Genomic DNA, 24,964 nt, shown 5'->3' with positions numbered 1-24,964 from the left:
TTCCCTTCAAAGTCCTCCAAGTCCACACGCAGCATGCTGTTATCATCTGAGGTCGGGCGGTAAATTTTGTCCAGTCCGAGCCAATATTCACCATTCAGATCACCGAAACCAACTTTATTAGCACATTGTAGTGTTTGTAAGGTACATTTCGGTGCATCATACATAATATACTTAAGCGCGCAATGTAAGTTGGGAAGTTGATTATTAAAGCAGCATGGCGGACTTCTAGATCGGATACGTGTGTCGTATCCGTCCATTGCAATAATCCAGTTCCATCGGTTGTGGAACGTGACATCTGGCGACGAGGATTGAAATTGCAACTGCCCAGACCATGGCGTCAATAAAGATAGACGATTTAACGAGTCTAAAACCCTTCGACCCACATGGTGAACCTTCAGGCGTGGGAAGGCGATGGCAGCGTTGGTTGAAAAGTTTCTCGATGTATGCCGACAGCAAAGGCTTGCTCATCGAAGCGGATAAAGCGGATAATAAAATCCAGAGGAGAGCTGTTCAAGAAATTTTCGAAACGTTGACTGACACAGGCGAGGAGAAAGATTACGAAAAAGCGGTGAAGGCTTTGAACGATTATTTCATTCCAAAGGTAAATTCGACTTACCAAAATCACCTGTTCCGCAGCATGGAACAACAGGACGGCGAAACTGTGGCTCAGTTCGTGACGCGATTGAGGCAAGTGGTCAAGGACTGACTACGGCGAACAAGCCGAAAACCAGATTCGTGATCAAGTCGTGCAGAGATGTATATCACATGAATTAAGGAAGAAACTACTGGAAAAAGGTGAGAAATTAGCCTTAGAGCTGTTACTTTCGACGGCAGCAAATCACGAGCGAGTTCAATCACAGCTGGAGAATATGGAAGGCAGAAAGGATGTGAATTTGGTCCGCGACAAGCAAGAAGACAAAGAGAAGGAGTCTGTAAAGCGAGCATGCTACAGATGTGGAAAAGTAGGACATTTTGGACGAGACTCTGAATGCCCTGCGAAAGGAAAAACTGGCCATAAGTGTGGAGGAGCTGACCATTTTGGCTCGCAGTGTAGAACGAAAACAGCCAAACCTCCCAAACCTAGACGGGAAGAGAAGACAAAAGGAAAGAAAAAGAAGTCAGTCAGGTATGTGGGAAGTGAAAGAGATGAAGATGAGCTTGCATTTATTGTGAATTCCGCTACATCTCCTGAGAAAATAGATGTTACTGTGGGCGGAGTTGTAGTTGCAATGCTGATTGATTCGGGTGCGAGCACCAATGTGATTGACAAAAATCTGTGGTCAAAGTTAAAGCAAGACAAGATTAAGTGTGTGTCGAGAAAGAGCGATAAGAAGCTCTATGCGTATGGCAGTAAACAGCCGTTGAACGTTCTAGGAACATTCTCAGCACTGGTAAGAGTAGAGGGGAAAGAAACCGAAGCCGAATTTGTTGTTATTAATGGTGAAGGGGCGGCACTACTTGGAAGAGAAACTGCCATACAGCTAGGCGTGTTGAAATTAGGAACCCAGATCTGCACAGTGACATCTAATGAGACGATTATGTCCGATTACAAAGAAATCTTTGAAGGTGTGGGAAAGTTAAAGAATTACCAAGTTAAGTTGCATGTGAATCCGGATGTACCTCCTGTGGCGCAACCAGTCAGGCGCACCCCATTTAGTCTTCGAGACAAGGTTAAAGAAAAGATTGAAGAACTGGTAGCCATGGACATAATTGAACCGGTAAAGGGCCCGACCCCGTGGGTTAGTCCAGTTGTAGTAGTCCCAAAGCAGAATGACGAAATACGCCTTTGTGTAGATATGCGAAGGGCTAATGAAGCCATTATCAGAGAACGTTATCCCATACCCACGGTAGACGAAGTGCTCCAAAACCTCAACCAAAGCACAGTGTTCAGTAAACTGGATTTAAAATGGGGTTATCACCAATTAGAACTCCATCCAGATTCCAGGAGTATCACAACGTTCACTACACATTGTGGACTATACCAGTACAAGCGCCTTATGTTTGGGATAAGCTCAGCTCCAGAAGTGTACCAGCATGTCATTCAGCAAACATTACAAGGCTGTGAAGGTGTTGCCAACATCTCAGATGATATCATTATTCATGGGAAGAACACTGAAGAACATGACAGAAGATTGCAGCGAGTTTTGGAGAGGCTGAAAGAGAAGAATCTCACGCTGAATGCAGAGAAGTGCAGGTTCCACATGACCCAGATGGTGTTCATGGGACTGGTGTTAAGCGACAATGGTATTGGCCCTGCGGAAGACAAGGTAAAAGCGATCGTTGATGCAAGGGAACCGCAGAGTGCATCAGAAGTCAGAAGCTTTCTGGGACTGGCAAACTACAATGCTCGTTTCATCCCGGACTTTGCTACGGTCGCAGAGCCATTGCGCAGATTAACCAAAAAGGGTGTCCGTTTCGAGTTTGGAGAAGAGCAGAAGAACGCATTCAATGAGCTTAAGAGGAGGCTATCAAGTGCAGAAACTCTTGGTTACTTTGATAAAAATGCCAAGACACTAATCATAGCAGACGCAAGCCCGGTAGGCCTCAGTGCGATCCTCATCCAGGAGCAGCAAGGCAGGAAAAGAGTCATTAGTTACGCAAGCAAGAGTCTAAGCGATGTGGAAAAGCGTTATTCGCAAACGGAAAAAGAAGCCTTGGCTGTTGTATGGGCATGTGAACGATTCCATGTGTACCTTTACGGCATTGAATTTGAACTGTACACTGATCACAAACCGTTGGAAACAATCTACTCAAGCAGATCGAAGCCGTGTGTACGAATCGAAAGATGGATCTTGCGATTACAGCCATACAAGTTCCAAGTCAAATACCTACCTGGAGAGCAGAATATTGCCGATCCGTTGTCACGCTTACTGCATGCGAACGAGCAAGCAGAATCTTCATCAGCGCACAAGGTGTCAGATGAATTTGTCAGGTTTGTCGCAGTAACTGCCACTCCTCAAGCGATGCCAACACGTGAAATTGAAGAAGCCTCATCAAAGGACAGAGAGTTCGTGGAATTGCGTCAGCACATTAAAGATGGAAACTGGAAAGGTGATCAGCACAAGCAGTACATACCAGTATGTGGCGAACTGTGTGTTATTGGCAAGTTAATTCTTCGAGGTACCAGGATTGTCATTCCGAGCAAGTTGAGACCTCGAGTACTGAGCCTTGCCCATGAAGGACATCCAGGAATTGTCAGTATGAAGCAGAGATTGCGATCAAAGGTATGGTGGCCTGGGATTGACAAGGAAGCCGAGAGGTTTTACAAAACCTGTCATGGCTGTCAGCTTGTAAGCAGTCCGGCAAACCCAGAGCCAATCAAGTCAACCCCATTACCAAGTAGCCCATGGCAAGATTTGGCCATAGACCTATTAGGCCCATTACCATCAGGAGAATCTGTCTTAGTCATCGTTGATTACTTCAGCAGATACTATGAAGTGGAAGTCATGCGTTCGACAACATCAGAGAAAGTCATAGAGTGTTTGGAGAAAATCTTCACCACACATGGACTACCTCAATCACTTCGAAGCGACAATGGTCCACAGTTCAGATCAGAAGTGTTTGAGCGGTATTTGGAGGATAACGGCATAGAACACAGGAAGACCACACCATTGTGGCCACAAGCGAACGACGAAGTGGAAAGACAAAACAAGTCCCTCCTCAAGAGAATGAAAATAGCTCAAGCTGAGGGAAAAGAATGGAAGAAGGAAGTTCGCAAGTATTTGGTAGCATATAGGTCAACCCCTCGTACTACCACAGGTGTGAGTCCAGCAGAACTCTTGTTTGGCAGGAAGATGCGTACTAAACTACCTGAATTGAGAGAGGAGAGTACAGAGAGTGAGATGAGAGGCCGAGATGGCGAAATGAAAGCCAAAGCTAAACATTATGCAGACAAGAAGAGGAATTCCCAGGACTTGTAATGAAATAATCTGTGATCAGTCCCTGAACTGTAACAAAAGAGTTAGTAAATTGAAATGGTTATTCATGAGCACACGTAGTCCTTCAGGTACGCCGGGGGTCTCCTGTCACGCCTTGGCCCCTGGTGCTGATCGGTATTGGCCTCACAAGAGGTCGATCCTGGGGGTTTGTCAACTGGTTCTGCAGATAAGGTAGGGATGCAGAGTGAATCTGGACTGGGAATGCTCGAGTCATCCACTGGATCTGATTGAATGGGCTGAATCGGCGATTCTGATGTCTTCTTCAGGTGCTGCCTGTTTCTTCGGTAGACAGTTCCATTCTCAGCCTCTACCGTGTAAGATCGCTCATCTAATCTTGCAGTTACTTGGGCCTTCGGCCACGACTTGGCACCTAACTTAAAGGGTTTCATTCGTACGACATCCCCTTCTCTTAGTACTGGTAGATCCTTTGTGTTTCTGTCGTAATACTTGGCTTGGGCCCGTTGGCGCTCTTTCAACTGGCTCTTTTCAATTCCAGACTGGGTTGTCTTAGGCATAAGGAGGCTTTGTGCCGTAGGGAGGAGCGTTTTGGTCCGCCTGCCCATCAGACGATGCGCAGGGCTCGTGGTCATCGCTTGGGTAGGAGTGTTCCTATAATCAAGGAAAGCCAAATACGGATCAGTCCCAGACTTGATAGACTTCCGTAGGAGACGCTTGGCTGTCTTTACTCCAGACTCTGCCTTGCCATTAGCCTTACTGTTCCCGGGACTGCTGGTTAGGTGCTCAAAGTCCCAGGTCTTTGCGAATGACACAAATTCTTTGGAGGTGAACTGTGGACCATTGTCGCTCACGACTTGATCAGGTATTCCATAGCGGGAGAAGTGGCTTTTCCGCTTCAGGATGGCTGTGCTTGCCTTGGTGTCTGGTAACCTGTCTACCTCCCAAAAGTTGCTGTAGTAGTCGATGGTAACCAAATAGTCTTTACCATCCAGCGTAAAGATGTCAGCGCCTACCTTCTCCCAGGGCCGAGAGGGGACCTCGTGGCTCATCACGGACTCATTGGGTTGCGACGTTGTGTCGAACTCCCTGCATATCTCGCATCCTGAGATGTACTGCTTGATTTCAGCCGACATTCCGGGCCAGTAGATACATTTACGTGCTCTTCTTAGACATGACTCTGTTCCTAAATGGGAGGCATGAATTCTTGCTTTCATGTCTGCACAAAGATTCTTAGGGATCACCACAGCATTTGCTTTGAAAATCAATCCATTTTGAAGAGTCAACTCATCCCGCATATCAAAATATGGGTGAGTCAGTTCAGGGGCAAGTTTCTTTTCTTCTTGCCAGCCCTTGAGAATGGTTTCAGATAAACTTTGTAAAGAATGATCTTTCCCAGTTGCAGCCTTAATTTCAGCGATGCGCTCGTCAGAAATGGGTAGATAGTTGACCATGTTCACAAACTCTACGTCGTCCTCATTATCACCTTCAAACGGGAGGAAAGCTCGCGACAACGTGTCGGCCAGGTGCATGTTTTTACCGCGCTCATAGTGGATGGTGAAGTCATACTTCTGCAGTCTCATCATCATTGCCTGTAATCGCCGTGGTGCACGTGAAAGCGGCTTCTGAAGAATCACTTCTAGTGGTTTGTGGTCACTTTCCACATTGACATGTCGACCAAATGTATACTGGTTGAATCGCTCAAGAGAGAAAACGATAGCTAGCATCTCTTTTTCAATTTGCGCCTATCGTTTCTCTGTCTCTGTCAACGCTCGGCTTGCGTACGCAATGGGTCGGCCATTCTGAAGTAAAGCTGCTCCGAGGCCACTTTGACTTGCATCACATTGGATAGTGAGCTCACTGCAAGGGTCATAATAGCTCAGCACTGGAGCTTGTGTGACCATGTGTTGTATCTTCTGGAATGCGCTGTCCTGCTCCTCGGACCATTGCCATTGTGTGTCTTTTCTTGTCAGGCGACGTATGGGCTCCATGATTTCCGAAAGCTTGGGAAGGAACTTCGCCAAGTAGTTTACGAAGCCATTGAGCCTTTGAACTCCTTCCACGTCTTCTGGTCTAGGCATTTTGGTTACAGCCTCCACCTTAGCGGGGTCAGGTTTCAGACCATCGCTCGATAACAGGTGACCCATGTAAGGAACCTCTTTTTGGCGCAGTTTCATCTTGTCTGCGTTCAGAACTATGCCGTAATCTAGACATCTTTGAAGCAGCTTCTCCAGGTTCTCGTCATGGTTTGAGGTAGCTTCGTCATCATTTTGCCTCTTTCCACAGATCAGGATGTCGTCTGCAATACACAGGACTCCTTCCAGGTTCTCGAGGGCATGGTGTAGATGTTTCTGGAATATCTCTGACGATGCGGATAGACCAAAAGGTAGACGACACCAACGGTTCCTGCCATAGGGAGTGGCAAATGTTGTAAGGACACTTGATTCTGGTGCCAAGACACAATGCCAGTAACCAGATTTTAGGTCGACTGTGGAAAAGACTCGTGCTTCAGACAGCTCAGGAAGTACGTCCTCTAGCAGAGGTAGCTGATATCTCTCTCTTCTAAGTGCTGTATTTAACGGTCTGGGGTCTAGGCAGATCCTCAAAGCTCCGGTCTTCTTAACTGCCACAGCTAAACCGCTGACCCATTGGGTGGGTTCGTCTACTGGAGCAATAACGCCTATTTCTTGCAGACGGTCCAGTTCCTGCTTCAGCTGGCCCTTGAGTGAAGCTGGTACACGTCTACGCGGCGCAACTACGGGAGTGATGTTTTGATCCACTTCTAAATGCACCGTTCCGGGTAGCGTTCCTAATTCCGGTTGGAACACTGCAGGGTGATGCTTGATAATTTCTTCAGTTGTACTGAGACTCTTGACTGCTGGCCTCATCCGTTTAGGTGGCTGTGCAATCTTGAAATTTTCTTCATTGATGTTAATTAGGCCCATTTGCTGAGCTGCCCGCGCTCCTATGATTGGTGTTAGTTGTTTCCCAACAACTAAGAATTCCACTGAGAACTTCTTTCCGTTCTTCGGGTTTTGAATAATGATGCGACAGGATCCAAGCGGTTGCAGTGTCGTATCATTCTACATTCGCAGTGTCTTCGTCGTGCGCTTGAGTGACTCGTCTGGAGCAAGTTCGGCGGGAATTACATTAACTGAAGCACCACTGTCAACTTGGAATTTCACGGGTTTCTTTGCAACAACCATTTCAGTGTAGATTTCTTTCGGGTATTCTTCTTTCTTCATTGCATGTACCACTTCCGGTTGGTCTGTAATGCTTGTGATGTATTCTATGTCACTTTCTTCTGATTCTTCGGACTCTTCTCTCATACTGTGGAGCTTGCTGTTGCATTTTGAGGCAAAATGATTTCTTCCTTTACATTTAGCACATGTGGCTCCCCACGCGGGACACTTGCCATTTTAAAAAAGATGAATTTGATCACAAAATTTGCATGTTTTTCCAAGCTTTTCTTCTGATTTCCGGTTCTTCTTTGACTTGTCAAAACGTCTCTTCGACAGCTGTTGTTTGTGTTTCATACTATGTACATCCTCGTTCTGTGCTGCGGAGATTTGTCTCAACTGCGAATTTGAGGCTTCAGTGCTTCTACAGATGTCAATACACTTCTTTAGATCTAAATTCCTTTCCTGCAGCAATCGCTTTCGTGTATGTTTGTCTCGTACGCCAAGGACGATTCGGTCACGAAGGATGGAGTCGCGCATACAATCACAGAAGTTGCACGTTTTCGCCAGCGTGCGAAGAGCCGTGACGTAAGCGTCGATGCTTTCATTCTCTTCTTGGTTTCGTGAGTTAAAATTATATCTTTCAAATCTCTCATTTAATTCACCGATCGTGTATTGATCAAACTTCTCTATAATCTTGCTTAGATTGTTTCTATCATCTGGGCTATCAAACTGAAAACCATTAAAAATCTTCAACGCGTCTACTCCTATGCAGTGAAGAAACAATGCTACCTTGTATTCCGGGGGCTGCGTGCCAAGTTTCGCAATGATCACATAATTGTTCCACATCTGTTTCCAAACTTTCCAGTTTTCTGCCATGTTTTCTGTTGAAGTCACGTTCAACTTTCCTGGAGGCAAGATGCCAGGAGTCATAGCCATCACGTTAGTCGAAACACTTGAACTCGCCATTACCAAAGGCGTTTGTTGTGCCGTTCCGCTCGGCGGATCAGTCTCCGTGTCTGACATTTAGAGAGTCGTTTACTGAAAGTGCCGTAGGAGTGTTAAGTCAGGATAGCACTCGTATCTCTCTCCACAGTAGAAAGGTTTAGTCTTCGGGCTCAAACGTTATTAGACATCCCATTTCGCTGCCACCATGTTTCAAACTCCATTTTATTCACTCATCTAGCACCCTACACCTCAAATGACCTTTGATCCTAATCCTAGTAAATGATTATACAATCACCACATATTGTAACACTTATAACGAGTATAATATTTATTTATAAGTTTGTGTTAGAGAGACAATCTTATGTTTCTTGCATCAACTTCATCGAGCTTTTTGTCTGTCGACTGTTTTGCGTGTTGAATGAAATTACACGGTTTTGTTCAGGCAAAGCGTTGTCTTCTTGCTCTGAATGTTCATCCGGCTCTGTACTGTGGTCTTTACTGCTTTTGATTGCAATGTTGTCAGATTTTTCTGAGACTGCCAATAGTCCCTCTGTTGTTAGGAGTCTTGTAGCCTTGTTTTTAACAGTTGTTTGAAGTCTGAATATTAGTGATAGATCTAAAACTTACTTGTTAAAGCACCTCTTGTTCTCGTAGTAGAAATTAACATACCGAGATTTTTTATCCTCTGCTCCTCAACAGTTTTAAGTTCAAAATGGTACCTAAAGATGTTGCCACCCCGGGGGAATTAGTTTCGTTAAAATGCATTGTGACTCGAATGTGATCGTGACTAAAACACCACACGAGTACATACGAGTAACATACGGATACATACGAGTACATACCAATGACATACGAATAAATACGAGTAACATACGAGTACATACGAGTAACATTGGGATACATGAAGACAAAAACGGCAACAGACAGGTTACATACGAATAAATTGGTTACCAGGAGGGTAATAGACATAAAATGTATCATTTCCGTTTTACATTTCATTTTTACATGTGCTCGTGTCCTGTCTTGCGCACTTGCCACAAACGCGTGCATACCACACACATGCGCGTGTGCCACATACATACGTACACCATAAGCGCGCCACACCCGCACAAACAAACCTGAGCGCTGATGTGACATGATGCGACGTTGCTCGTTCAATAAACGCAGATAACGATGATTGCACACAAGATTTAGCGCGAGCAAATGCCACATATAATTATTTTCCTCGAAGTAATAGCATAGTAAAAGCTTCGGGGTGTGTGTGTGGCGTGCTGTTGTATCCGTAGGTTAATCGTATACACTCGTCGTATGTTACTCGTATGTACTCGAATGTTACTCGTATGTACTCGTGTGTGTCGTTACGACATTGGTTGCGTTCGCAAAGAAGAAATTTTGATAACCAAACGAGTGAAGTGACATTTTTTGTAACTTAATATTCTGTCTAATTATGAACATGCTAAATAATTACATAGTTTTCACGATTGTCTACAATGCATTGTTATCGCGCGTAAAAGGGATTGCTAGAGATTTTGATAAAGTTCACGTTGTTTTGATCAGTTCTACTATCCAATTCAAGTCACTGTCTAATGCACCTGAAAGAAACACAGGCAAAGTTCAAATTTACTTTTATAACTAGCCTTCGTATGCCCTCAAGACAGTTTCATGCCACAAAGGGGACGTTACGTTTAAAGCCGCAAAACACAAGAATCAAACACCCTTAATATATTATTCGCCTACTCTGTGATTAAACTGCAGCGCTGTATGTTTTTGATATTGTAACAGGGCAAAGACCTCATTGTGTCGAACTGAGTGGCTGTACAAGCTTTTACATTTGATGTCATGATGTTTAAAGGTGAGTGTCTGGTTAAATAAAATGTTGGACTGTTGAATAAGTGAGACTAGTCAGTATTTAGAAATAACTGGGAAATTGCATCCAAGGTAGCTGGAAAAGCACCATATTTGTTTGCGCTCTGTTTCCATTAAGTTTGATAATCAACAGGGGAAATACCTGTCGCTTCTGTTGTGCTGAAAGTGACGTTTTGCCCAAAAATTTACTACAGGAAATGAACATTACAGACGTTCCCCTGTTTATGTCACGAGAATAACCCATTCAAGTCGCAAAAGTTCCCTAATGTCACAAATGTTCCCTAGTGTTTTCACAAACGTTCCCTAGTGACGTCCTGAAAGTTCCCTATGAGCGTCACACAAGTTCCCTTAGTCAGAAAAGTTCCCTGTTTCCGTCACCAAAGTTCCCCATTTTCGTCAAAAAAGTTCCCTTTCTTCTGGCTCTCTCTCTCCCTCCCTCTCTCCCCCCTTCTCATTCATTCATTCATTCATTCATTCATTCGTTCGTTCGTTCGCTCGTTCGTTCGTTCGTTCGTTCATTCTTTCGTTCAAAACTACCGCTTCAAAGTGCAGTTCATGGGTAAAAATGGCTCATTGATGGAAACGATACCGTATTTACTTGAATAAGCGCCGCCCCCAAATAAGCGCCACACATTGGGTGGAAAAGTTAATAAGCGTCGCCCTCGAATAAGCGCTTATTCGAGTATTTCCATAAGATGATAAAAATACACTGTAATCGCTGTGTTAGATCAGTCAGGACATTGACATCGAGTGAAGCGTCGTTGAAAACCTGCAGAAAATTAAAATATTCACGAGGCTGTCATGAAAGCCAAAACTTAGATTAGCTTCAAGCCTGTAAGCCATGAAAAATACTCATGAAGTAAATTAAATCGTACAATCAAAATGTTTTGTCTTTGTGGTATGAGCCTTTTGAAATAAGCGCCTCACCAGAGACACGAAAATTAAATAAGCGCCGCGGCGCTTATTCGAGTAAATACGATAATAGTTTTCCTTAAAAGAGCTGTTGGCGGGATATCATTAGAGGTAAAGCCTCAACTGTAGTTTTCAGGGTTGTAGCCGCAAAAGTAGCTCCATCTGATCAAGTGTAACGCGCTCGTGGAGGATCTCCATCGGGGTCGGACTGGGGATTTGGCCCAGGCACTGCCCTTTCCGCTGGTGGACTGCTGGTGGTCAAGCTAAATGAATTTCAGTACTGAAAAGAGCGTGTTTTAAATACCCAGAACATCAATTTTCAGACCCATACCGAGCAAGGTTGAGTTTTAATGACCATTTGAATATTGCAAAAATTACATTATACTCACTGATTTCAGCGGTGACTTGGGAACCCAATAACTTGAGGCTCCCTTAACATAACACCTTTTAAAGGCCACTAAAGTTGCTAGAGAATCTACTGATATAAAAAAATATATATCCCCTACCTACAGGATCAGTGCACTTATGCAGTAGTTTGTTAAAAAAAGAGAAAGTTTTTGGCTTTCGATCTATCAGAATACATCTTTTCGGTTTAAAAGTTTTCGAACCAAGATCATGCTAGTACCCCTTTAAGTTTTTTTTTTTTTGTTGGTAACAGTTGTGATGGGTTTACTTATGTCATTTTATTTTATTTTATTGCTTTGGTTCTTGTACTTGGTTCTCGGTTGCTATTGCAGTTGTTGTTTATTTAAATAACTCCTGCTGCCTCCACACAGAACCACATAACTTGATCTTGATTGTAGAGTTCACCTTTGGCATAGAAGGTTCCCTAATAAGTTTGTAAAAAACACAAAACAAAAAACAGGTTAGAAGCTGTTTCAGTAACCGAGAGATACGGCACTTGATATTACTCGTGGTGCGATATTAGTAAAACTGCGGGGTTTAAAATTGTAATATCAATTTTTAGAGAGAACGCTAAATCAGTCCTAGTTGGTTTTCACGCGTGTCCTCTAACCTGATCGAATTATAATTTGTAAAAGTTGGTTTTTCAGAAGGAAGGAAAACTGCATACCCAGAGAAACACCCTCTGAGTAAGGCGAGAACCAAAAACAAACTCAACCCAAATAGGGCACCGGGTCGAAATCGAGCACGAGTCACATTAGTGGGAGGCGAGTGCTCTCATCACTGCGCCATCCCTCCTCCCACATCAGATCGCGATTATCAAAATATTGAACAATTATTTTTCCATCCAAGAACATAAATTCTGAGTAGCATAATTGATTTTGTATACTGGTACCAAGCAGCGAAACGATTGTTCCCAAACTTTTTTCATAGGACGAAAATTGACAAATCCTTTTCAAACTGGAACACTTAGTCCGCACCACGCGCACACTTACATGTACATACATTCATACATTCATACATCCTTTATTATCTTTCCCCATGGGGGCTTTTCGAAGACAATATAATGTAATTATCACTAGCGCTTTAAGAACTACTTTAAAATTATACTACATTATAATACGTACATACATATAATGCATTAAAAACATTAACCGTGAAAAAAAAAAATTGACGTAACTTTAAAATAACTCGTTGGATAAAAACACAAAACGATCTAAAAACGATCCAAATAACAATAACAACAATAATAATAATAATAGTAATGATGATGATGATGATGATGCTGATGATGATGGTGATGGGATGTCAATACGCTTCCTCGAATGGCTGATGTTGCCCTCGCCAGTGTCCAAAGCTTCCGGTTCACCATTTCGTGAGCAAAATTACGTGTCTCTATATGATCTTTATCATATCAAAGTATAAAAGAAGTATTGGCTGATATTTTATTCCGCAAATATGACATTAATTACTATACCTTCACGCCAGGTGGAATATTTGGAAAATGGTCGTAGTTGTATGAAAAGGTATAGGTTTCTATGCGAAAACAAACAAAGAAACAAACGAGCAACGTAAGATTTCTTGGAAACTCACTTTGTCAGGACATAGTTGATAGAGGGAAATGGGTAGGAATCCAGGTAAACATCAAAGAAGCAAGCAAGCAGGCTAAGATTTATGTTGTTATGTTGTATCTATTTTATGCTCCTAGGCTATGCATGAATTACATAATCACAATGCTTCTATTGGATAGTTGTATGAGCACACATAACCACCTTCTGTATTTTGCAGCATTGTGCAGGGTCAAACCCAAAATAGCCACCAAAAACATACAACGTCATAGGCTTTTACACAAGTTGCTCGGATATCTCTCAAAAGTTGCCCCAAAAATTTGCAAAAGTTGCCCAAACGTTGCTCATGTCACGAAAAAGTTGCTCAAAAGTTTGTTTTTATCAACTCAAAAAAATCAGTTTCTACTACTGATGAAAGTAAATCTATGCCGTAATCTAGACATCTTTGAAGCAGCTTCTCCAGGTTCTCGTCATGGTTTGAGGTAGCTTCGTCATCATTTTGCCTCTTTCCACAGATCAGGATGTCGTCTGCAATACACAGGACTCCTTCCAGGTTCTCGAGGGCATGGTGTAGATGTTTCTGGAATATCTCTGACGATGCGGATAGACCAAAAGGTAGACGACACCAACGGTTCCTGCCATAGGGAGTGGCAAATGTTGTAAGGACACTTGATTCTGGTGCCAAGACACAATGCCAGTAACCAGATTTTAGGTCGACTGTGGAAAAGACTCGTGCTTCAGACAGCTCAGGAAGTACGTCCTCTAGCAGAGGTAGCTGATATCTCTCTCTTCTAAGTGCTGTATTTAACGGTCTGGGGTCTAGGCAGATCCTCAAAGCTCCGGTCTTCTTAACTGCCACAGCTAAACCGCTGACCCATTGGGTGGGTTCGTCTACTGGAGCAATAACGCCTATTTCTTGCAGACGGTCCAGTTCCTGCTTCAGCTGGCCCTTGAGTGAAGCTGGTACACGTCTACGCGGCGCAACTACGGGAGTGATGTTTTGATCCACTTCTAAATGCACCGTTCCGGGTAGCGTTCCTAATTCCGGTTGGAACACTGCAGGGTGATGCTTGATAATTTCTTCAGTTGTACTGAGACTCTTGACTGCTGGCCTCATCCGTTTAGGTGGCTGTGCAATCTTGAAATTTTCTTCATTGATGTTAATTAGGCCCATTTGCTGAGCTGCCCGCGCTCCTATGATTGGTGTTAGTTGTTTCCCAACAACTAAGAATTCCACTGAGAACTTCTTTCCGTTCTTCGGGTTTTGAATAATGATGCGACAGGATCCAAGCGGTTGCAGTGTCGTATCATTCTACATTCGCAGTGTCTTCGTCGTGCGCTTGAGTGACTCGTCTGGAGCAAGTTCGGCGGGAATTACATTAACTGAAGCACCACTGTCAACTTGGAATTTCACGGGTTTCTTTGCAACAACCATTTCAGTGTAGATTTCTTTCGGGTATTCTTCTTTCTTCATTGCATGTACCACTTCCGGTTGGTCTGTAATGCTTGTGATGTATTCTATGTCACTTTCTTCTGATTCTTCGGACTCTTCTCTCATACTGTGGAGCTTGCTGTTGCATTTTGAGGCAAAATGATTTCTTCCTTTACATTTAGCACATGTGGCTCCCCACGCGGGACACTTGCCATTTTAAAAAAGATGAATTTGATCACAAAATTTGCATGTTTTTCCAAGCTTTTCTTCTGATTTCCGGTTCTTCTTTGACTTGTCAAAACGTCTCTTCGACAGCTGTTGTTTGTGTTTCATACTATGTACATCCTCGTTCTGTGCTGCGGAGATTTGTCTCAACTGCGAATTTGAGGCTTCAGTGCTTCTACAGATGTCAATACACTTCTTTAGATCTAAATTCCTTTCCTGCAGCAATCGCTTTCGTGTATGTTTGTCTCGTACGCCAAGGACGATTCGGTCACGAAGGATGGAGTCGCGCATACAATCACAGAAGTTGCACGTTTTCGCCAGCGTGCGAAGAGCCGTGACGTAAGCGTCGATGCTTTCATTCTCTTCTTGGTTTCGTGAGTTAAAATTATATCTTTCAAATCTCTCATTTAATTCACCGATCGTGTATTGATCAAACTTCTCTATAATCTTGCTTAGATTGTTTCTATCATCTGGGCTATCAAACTGAAAACCATTAAAAATCTTCAACGCGTCTACTCCTATGCAGTGAAGAAACAATGCTACCTTGTATTCCGGGGGCTGCGTGCCAAGTTTCGCAATGATCACATAATTGTTCCACATCTGTTTCCAAACTTTCCAGTTTTCTGCCATGTTTTCTGTTGAAGTCACGTTCAACTTTCCTGGAGGCAAGATGCCAGGAGTCATAGCCATCACGTTAGTCGAAACACTTGAACTCGCCATTACCAAAGGCGTTTGTTGTGCCGTTCCGCTCGGCGGATCAGTCTCCGTGTCTGACATTTAGAGAGTCGTTTACTGAAAGTGCCGTAGGAGTGTTAAGTCAGGATAGCACTCGTATCTCTCTCCACAGTAGAAAGGTTTAGTCTTCGGGCTCAAACGTTATTAGACATCCCATTTCGCTGCCACCATGTTTCAAACTCCATTTTATTCACTCATCTAGCACCCTACACCTCAAATGACCTTTGATCCTAATCCTAGTAAATGATTATACAATCACCACATATTGTAACACTTATAACGAGTATAATATTTATTTATAAGTTTGTGTTAGAGAGACAATCTTATGTTTCTTGCATCAACTTCATCGAGCTTTTTGTCTGTCGACTGTTTTGCGTGTTGAATGAAATTACACGGTTTTGTTCAGGCAAAGCGTTGTCTTCTTGCTCTGAATGTTCATCCGGCTCTGTACTGTGGTCTTTACTGCTTTTGATTGCAATGTTGTCAGATTTTTCTGAGACTGCCAATAGTCCCTCTGTTGTTAGGAGTCTTGTAGCCTTGTTTTTAACAGTTGTTTGAAGTCTGAATATTAGTGATAGATCTAAAACTTACTTGTTAAAGCACCTCTTGTTCTCGTAGTAGAAATTAACATACCGAGATTTTTTATCCTCTGCTCCTCAACAGTTTTAAGTTCAAAATGGTACCTAAAGATGTTGCCACCCCGGGGGAATTAGTTTCGTTAAAATGCATTGTGACTCGAATGTGATCGTGACTAAAACACCACACGAGTACATACGAGTAACATACGGATACATACGAGTACATACCAATGACATACGAATAAATACGAGTAACATACGAGTACATACGAGTAACATTGGGATACATGAAGACAAAAACGGCAACAGACAGGTTACATACGAATAAATTGGTTACCAGGAGGGTAATAGACATAAAATGTATCATTTCCGTTTTACATTTCATTTTTACATGTGCTCGTGTCCTGTCTTGCGCACTTGCCACAAACGCGTGCATACCACACACATGCGCGTGTGCCACATACATACGTACACCATAAGCGCGCCACACCCGCACAAACAAACCTGAGCGCTGATGTGACATGATGCGACGTTGCTCGTTCAATAAACGCAGATAACGATGATTGCACACAAGATTTAGCGCGAGCAAATGCCACATATAATTATTTTCCTCGAAGTAATAGCATAGTAAAAGCTTCGGGGTGTGTGTGTGGCGTGCTGTTGTATCCGTAGGTTAATCGTATACACTCGTCGTATGTTACTCGTATGTACTCGAATGTTACTCGTATGTACTCGTGTGTGTCGTTACGACATTGGTTGCGTTCGCAAAGAAGAAATTTTGATAACCAAACGAGTGAAGTGACATTTTTTGTAACTTAATATTCTGTCTAATTATGAACATGCTAAATAATTACATAGTTTTCACGATTGTCTACAATGCATTGTTATCGCGCGTAAAAGGGATTGCTAGAGATTTTGATAAAGTTCACGTTGTTTTGATCAGTTCTACTATCCAATTCAAGTCACTGTCTAATGCACCTGAAAGAAACACAGGCAAAGTTCAAATTTACTTTTATAACTAGCCTTCGTATGCCCTCAAGACAGTTTCATGCCACAAAGGGGACGTTACGTTTAAAGCCGCAAAACACAAGAATCAAACACCCTTAATATATTATTCGCCTACTCTGTGATTAAACTGCAGCGCTGTATGTTTTTGATATTGTAACAGGGCAAAGACCTCATTGTGTCGAACTGAGTGGCTGTACAAGCTTTTACATTTGATGTCATGATGTTTAAAGGTGAGTGTCTGGTTAAATAAAATGTTGGACTGTTGAATAAGTGAGACTAGTCAGTATTTAGAAATAACTGGGAAATTGCATCCAAGGTAGCTGGAAAAGCACCATATTTGTTTGCGCTCTGTTTCCATTAAGTTTGATAATCAACAGGGGAAATACCTGTCGCTTCTGTTGTGCTGAAAGTGACGTTTTGCCCAAAAATTTACTACAGGAAATGAACATTACAGACGTTCCCCTGTTTATGTCACGAGAATAACCCATTCAAGTCGCAAAAGTTCCCTAATGTCACAAATGTTCCCTAGTGTTTTCACAAACGTTCCCTAGTGACGTCCTGAAAGTTCCCTATGAGCGTCACACAAGTTCCCTTAGTCAGAAAAGTTCCCTGTTTCCGTCACCAAAGTTCCCCATTTTCGTCAAAAAAGTTCCCTTTCTTCTGGCTCTCTCTCTCCCTCCCTCTCTCCCCCCTTCTCATTCATTCATTCATTCATTCATTCATTCATTCGTTCGTTCGTTCGCTCGTTCGTTCGTTCGTTCGTTCATTCTTTCGTTCAAAACTACCGCTTCAAAGTGCAGTTCATGGGTAAAAATGGCTCATTGATGGAAACGATACCGTATTTACTTGAATAAGCGCCGCCCCCAAATAAGCGCCACACATTGGGTGGAAAAGTTAATAAGCGTCGCCCTCGAATAAGCGCTTATTCGAGTATTTCCATAAGATGATAAAAATACACTGTAATCGCTGTGTTAGATCAGTCAGGACATTGACATCGAGTGAAGCGTCGTTGAAAACCTGCAGAAAATTAAAATATTCACGAGGCTGTCATGAAAGCCAAAACTTAGATTAGCTTCAAGCCTGTAAGCCATGAAAAATACTCATGAAGTAAATTAAATCGTACAATCAAAATGTTTTGTCTTTGTGGTATGAGCCTTTTGAAATAAGCGCCTCACCAGAGACACGAAAATTAAATAAGCGCCGCGGCGCTTATTCGAGTAAATACGATAATAGTTTTCCTTAAAAGAGCTGTTGGCGGGATATCATTAGAGGTAAAGCCTCAACTGTAGTTTTCAGGGTTGTAGCCGCAAAAGTAGCTCCATCTGATCAAGTGTAACGCGCTCGTGGAGGATCTCCATCGGGGTCGGACTGGGGATTTGGCCCAGGCACTGCCCTTTCCGCTGGTGGACTGCTGGTGGTCAAGCTAAATGAATTTCAGTACTGAAAAGAGCGTGTTTTAAATACCCAGAACATCAATTTTCAGACCCATACCGAGCAAGGTTGAGTTTTAATGACCATTTGAATATTGCAAAAATTACATTATACTCACTGATTTCAGCGGTGACTTGGGAACCCAATAACTTGAGGCTCCCTTAACATAACACCTTTTAAAGGCCACTAAAGTTGCTAGAGAATCTACTGATATAAAAAAATATATATCCCCTACCTACAGGATCAGTGCACTTATGCAGTAGTTTGTTAAAAAAAGAGAAAGTTTTTGGCTTTCGATCTATCAGAATACATCTTTTCGGTTTAAAAGTTTTCGAACCAAGATCATGCTAGTACCCCTTTAAGTTTTTTTTTTTTTGTTGGTAACAGTTGTGATGGGTTTACTTATGTCATTTTATTTTATTTTATTGCTTTGGTTCTTGTACTTGGTTCTCGGTTGCTATTGCAGTTGTTGTTTATTTAAATAACTCCTGCTGCCTCCACACAGAACCACATAACTTGATCTTGATTGTAGAGTTCACCTTTGGCATAGAAGGTTCCCTAATAAGTTTGTAAAAAACACAAAACAAAAAACAGGTTAGAAGCTGTTTCAGTAACCGAGAGATACGGCACTTGATATTACTCGTGGTGCGATATTAGTAAAACTGCGGGGTTTAAAATTGTAATATCAATTTTTAGAGAGAACGCTAAATCAGTCCTAGTTGGTTTTCACGCGTGTCCTCTAACCTGATCGAATTATAATTTGTAAAAGTTGGTTTTTCAGAAGGAAGGAAAACTGCATACCCAGAGAAACACCCTCTGAGTAAGGCGAGAACCAAAAACAAACTCAACCCAAATAGGGCACCGGGTCGAAATCGAGCACGAGTCACATTAGTGGGAGGCGAGTGCTCTCATCACTGCGCCATCCCTCCTCCCACATCAGATCGCGATTATCAAAATATTGAACAATTATTTTTCCATCCAAGAACATAAATTCTGAGTAGCATAATTGATTTTGTATACTGGTACCAAGCAGCGAAACGATTGTTCCCAAACTTTTTTCATAGGACGAAAATTGACAAATCCTTTTCAAACTGGAACACTTAGTCCGCACCACGCGCACACTTACATGTACATACATTCATACATTCATACATCCTTTATTATCTTTCCCCATGGGGGCTTTTCGAAGACAATATAATGTAATTATCACTAGCGCTTTAAGAACTACTTTAAAATTATACTACATTATAATACGTACATACATATAATGCATTAAAAACATTAACCGTGAAAAAAAAAAATTGACGTAACTTTAAAATAACTCGTTGGATAAAAACACAAAACGATCTAAAAACGATCCAAATAACAATAACAACAATAATAATAATAATAGTAATGATGATGATGATGATGATGCTGATGATGATGGTGATGGGATGTCAATACGCTTCCTCGAATGGCTGATGTTGCCCTCGCCAGTGTCCAAAGCTTCCGGTTCACCATTTCGTGAGCAAAATTACGTGTCTCTATATGATCTTTATCATATCAAAGTATAAAAGAAGTATTGGCTGATATTTTATTCCGCAAATATGACATTAATTACTATACCTTCACGCCAGGTGGAATATTTGGAAAATGGTCGTAGTTGTATGAAAAGGTATAGGTTTCTATGCGAAAACAAACAAAGAAACAAACGAGCAACGTAAGATTTCTTGGAAACTCACTTTGTCAGGACATAGTTGATAGAGGGAAATGGGTAGGAATCCAGGTAAACATCAAAGAAGCAAGCAAGCAGGCTAAGATTTATGTTGTTATGTTGTATCTATTTTATGCTCCTAGGCTATGCATGAATTACATAATCACAATGCTTCTATTGGATAGTTGTATGAGCACACATAACCACCTTCTGTATTTTGCAGCATTGTGCAGGGTCAAACCCAAAATAGCCACCAAAAACATACAACGTCATAGGCTTTTACACAAGTTGCTCGGATATCTCTCAAAAGTTGCCCCAAAAATTTGCAAAAGTTGCCCAAACGTTGCTCATGTCACGAAAAAGTTGCTCAAAAGTTTGTTTTTATCAACTCAAAAAAATCAGTTTCTACTACTGATGAAAGTAAATCTATGCCGTAATCTAGACATCTTTGAAGCAGCTTCTCCAGGTTCTCGTCATGGTTTGAGGTAGCTTCGTCATCATTTTGCCTCTTTCCACAGATCAGGATGTCGTCTGCAATACACAGGACTCCTTCCAGGTTCTCGAGGGCATGGTGTAGATGTTTCTGGAATATCTCTGACGATGCGGATAGACCAAAAGGTAGACGACACCAACGGTTCCTGCCATAGGGAGTGGCAAATGTTGTAAGGACACTTGATTCTGGTGCCAAGACACAATGCCAGTAACCAGATTTTAGGTCGACTGTGGAAAAGACTCGTGCTTCAGACAGCTCAGGAAGTACGTCCTCTAGCAGAGGTAGCTGATATCTCTCTCTTCTAAGTGCTGTATTTAACGGTCTGGGGTCTAGGCAGATCCTCAAAGCTCCGGTCTTCTTAACTGCCACAGCTAAACCGCTGACCCATTGGGTGGGTTCGTCTACTGGAGCAATAACGCCTATTTCTTGCAGACGGTCCAGTTCCTGCTTCAGCTGGCCCTTGAGTGAAGCTGGTACACGTCTACGCGGCGCAACTACGGGAGTGATGTTTTGATCCACTTCTAAATGCACCGTTCCGGGTAGCGTTCCTAATTCCGGTTGGAACACTGCAGGGTGATGCTTGATAATTTCTTCAGTTGTACTGAGACTCTTGACTGCTGGCCTCATCCGTTTAGGTGGCTGTGCAATCTTGAAATTTTCTTCATTGATGTTAATTAGGCCCATTTGCTGAGCTGCCCGCGCTCCTATGATTGGTGTTAGTTGTTTCCCAACAACTAAGAATTCCACTGAGAACTTCTTTCCGTTCTTCGGGTTTTGAATAATGATGCGACAGGATCCAAGCGGTTGCAGTGTCGTATCATTCTACATTCGCAGTGTCTTCGTCGTGCGCTTGAGTGACTCGTCTGGAGCAAGTTCGGCGGGAATTACATTAACTGAAGCACCACTGTCAACTTGGAATTTCACGGGTTTCTTTGCAACAACCATTTCAGTGTAGATTTCTTTCGGGTATTCTTCTTTCTTCATTGCATGTACCACTTCCGGTTGGTCTGTAATGCTTGTGATGTATTCTATGTCACTTTCTTCTGATTCTTCGGACTCTTCTCTCATACTGTGGAGCTTGCTGTTGCATTTTGAGGCAAAATGATTTCTTCCTTTACATTTAGCACATGTGGCTCCCCACGCGGGACACTTGCCATTTTAAAAAAGATGAATTTGATCACAAAATTTGCATGTTTTTCCAAGCTTTTCTTCTGATTTCCGGTTCTTCTTTGACTTGTCAAAACGTCTCTTCGACAGCTGTTGTTTGTGTTTCATACTATGTACATCCTCGTTCTGTGCTGCGGAGATTTGTCTCAACTGCGAATTTGAGGCTTCAGTGCTTCTACAGATGTCAATACACTTCTTTAGATCTAAATTCCTTTCCTGCAGCAATCGCTTTCGTGTATGTTTGTCTCGTACGCCAAGGACGATTCGGTCACGAAGGATGGAGTCGCGCATACAATCACAGAAGTTGCACGTTTTCGCCAGCGTGCGAAGAGCCGTGACGTAAGCGTCGATGCTTTCATTCTCTTCTTGGTTTCGTGAGTTAAAATTATATCTTTCAAATCTCTCATTTAATTCACCGATCGTGTATTGATCAAACTTCTCTATAATCTTGCTTAGATTGTTTCTATCATCTGGGCTATCAAACTGAAAACCATTAAAAATCTTCAACGCGTCTACTCCTATGCAGTGAAGAAACAATGCTACCTTGTATTCCGGGGGCTGCGTGCCAAGTTTCGCAATGATCACATAATTGTTCCACATCTGTTTCCAAACTTTCCAGTTTTCTGCCATGTTTTCTGTTGAAGTCACGTTCAACTTTCCTGGAGGCAAGATGCCAGGAGTCATAGCCATCACGTTAGTCGAAACACTTGAACTCGCCATTACCAAAGGCGTTTGTTGTGCCGTTCCGCTCGGCGGATCAGTCTCCGTGTCTGACATTTAGAGAGTCGTTTACTGAAAGTGCCGTAGGAGTGTTAAGTCAGGATAGCACTCGTATCTCTCTCCACAGTAGAAAGGTTTAGTCTTCGGGCTCAAACGTTATTAGACATCCCATTTCGCTGCCACCATGTTTCAAACTCCATTTTATTCACTCATCTAGCACCCTACACCTCAAATGACCTTTGATCCTAATCCTAGTAAATGATTATACAATCACCACATATTGTAACACTTATAACGAGTATAATATTTATTTATAAGTTTGTGTTAGAGAGACAATCTTATGTTTCTTGCATCAACTTCATCGAGCTTTTTGTCTGTCGACTGTTTTGCGTGTTGAATGAAATTACACGGTTTTGTTCAGGCAAAGCGTTGTCTTCTTGCTCTGAATGTTCATCCGGCTCTGTACTGTGGTCTTTACTGCTTTTGATTGCAATGTTGTCAGATTTTTCTGAGACTGCCAATAGTCCCTCTGTTGTTAGGAGTCTTGTAGCCTTGTTTTTAACAGTTGTTTGAAGTCTGAATATTAGTGATAGATCTAAAACTTACTTGTTAAAGCACCTCTTGTTCTCGTAGTAGAAATTAACATACCGAGATTTTTTATCCTCTGCTCCTCAACAGTTTTAAGTTCAAAATGGTACCTAAAGATGTTGCCACCCCGGGGGAATTAGTTTCGTTAAAATGCATTGTGACTCGAATGTGATCGTGACTAAAACACCACACGAGTACATACGAGTAACATACGGATACATACGAGTACATACCAATGACATACGAATAAATACGAGTAACATACGAGTACATACGAGTAACATTGGGATACATGAAGACAAAAACGGCAACAGACAGGTTACATACGAATAAATTGGTTACCAGGAGGGTAATAGACATAAAATGTATCATTTCCGTTTTACATTTCATTTTTACATGTGCTCGTGTCCTGTCTTGCGCACTTGCCACAAACGCGTGCATACCACACACATGCGCGTGTGCCACATACATACGTACACCATAAGCGCGCCACACCCGCACAAACAAACCTGAGCGCTGATGTGACATGATGCGACGTTGCTCGTTCAATAAACGCAGATAACGATGATTGCACACAAGATTTAGCGCGAGCAAATGCCACATATAATTATTTTCCTCGAAGTAATAGCATAGTAAAAGCTTCGGGGTGTGTGTGTGGCGTGCTGTTGTATCCGTAGGTTAATCGTATACACTCGTCGTATGTTACTCGTATGTACTCGAATGTTACTCGTATGTACTCGTGTGTGTCGTTACGACATTGGTTGCGTTCGCAAAGAAGAAATTTTGATAACCAAACGAGTGAAGTGACATTTTTTGTAACTTAATATTCTGTCTAATTATGAACATGCTAAATAATTACATAGTTTTCACGATTGTCTACAATGCATTGTTATCGCGCGTAAAAGGGATTGCTAGAGATTTTGATAAAGTTCACGTTGTTTTGATCAGTTCTACTATCCAATTCAAGTCACTGTCTAATGCACCTGAAAGAAACACAGGCAAAGTTCAAATTTACTTTTATAACTAGCCTTCGTATGCCCTCAAGACAGTTTCATGCCACAAAGGGGACGTTACGTTTAAAGCCGCAAAACACAAGAATCAAACACCCTTAATATATTATTCGCCTACTCTGTGATTAAACTGCAGCGCTGTATGTTTTTGATATTGTAACAGGGCAAAGACCTCATTGTGTCGAACTGAGTGGCTGTACAAGCTTTTACATTTGATGTCATGATGTTTAAAGGTGAGTGTCTGGTTAAATAAAATGTTGGACTGTTGAATAAGTGAGACTAGTCAGTATTTAGAAATAACTGGGAAATTGCATCCAAGGTAGCTGGAAAAGCACCATATTTGTTTGCGCTCTGTTTCCATTAAGTTTGATAATCAACAGGGGAAATACCTGTCGCTTCTGTTGTGCTGAAAGTGACGTTTTGCCCAAAAATTTACTACAGGAAATGAACATTACAGACGTTCCCCTGTTTATGTCACGAGAATAACCCATTCAAGTCGCAAAAGTTCCCTAATGTCACAAATGTTCCCTAGTGTTTTCACAAACGTTCCCTAGTGACGTCCTGAAAGTTCCCTATGAGCGTCACACAAGTTCCCTTAGTCAGAAAAGTTCCCTGTTTCCGTCACCAAAGTTCCCCATTTTCGTCAAAAAAGTTCCCTTTCTTCTGGCTCTCTCTCTCCCTCCCTCTCTCCCCCCTTCTCATTCATTCATTCATTCATTCATTCGTTCGTTCGTTCGCTCGTTCGTTCGTTCGTTCGTTCATTCTTTCGTTCAAAACTACCGCTTCAAAGTGCAGTTCATGGGTAAAAATGGCTCATTGATGGAAACGATACCGTATTTACTTGAATAAGCGCCGCCCCCAAATAAGCGCCACACATTGGGTGGAAAAGTTAATAAGCGTCGCCCTCGAATAAGCGCTTATTCGAGTATTTCCATAAGATGATAAAAATACACTGTAATCGCTGTGTTAGATCAGTCAGGACATTGACATCGAGTGAAGCGTCGTTGAAAACCTGCAGAAAATTAAAATATTCACGAGGCTGTCATGAAAGCCAAAACTTAGATTAGCTTCAAGCCTGTAAGCCATGAAAAATACTCATGAAGTAAATTAAAT

General features: G+C 42.2%; 2 long non-coding RNA genes across 2 annotated transcripts; both read right to left on the bottom strand.

Annotated features, from left to right (window-relative positions):
• Nucleotides 1–11,128: 11,128 nt before the first annotated feature.
• Nucleotides 11,129–12,976, bottom strand: LOC149106819 (uncharacterized). The gene is made up of 2 exons (XR_016209922.1): nt 12,678–12,976; nt 11,129–11,627 (listed from the first exon to the last, which is right to left on the bottom strand). It is a non-coding gene; the product is annotated as an uncharacterized LOC149106819 (long non-coding RNA).
• A 5,260-nt stretch (nt 12,977–18,236) lies between these two features.
• On the bottom strand, nt 18,237–20,084 carry LOC149106818 (uncharacterized). Its single transcript, XR_016209923.1, has 2 exons — nt 19,786–20,084; nt 18,237–18,735 (listed from the first exon to the last, which is right to left on the bottom strand). It is a non-coding gene; the product is annotated as an uncharacterized LOC149106818 (long non-coding RNA).
• Nucleotides 20,085–24,964: the final 4,880 nt, after the last annotated feature.

Source organism: Orbicella faveolata, unplaced genomic scaffold (assembly GCF_042242905.1).
Source record: "Orbicella faveolata isolate gen_17 unplaced genomic scaffold, um_ofav_v1 contig_3, whole genome shotgun sequence".
NCBI lineage: Eukaryota > Metazoa > Cnidaria > Anthozoa > Scleractinia > Merulinidae > Orbicella > Orbicella faveolata.
This window is presented reverse-complemented; position numbering and strand designations above follow the sequence as displayed.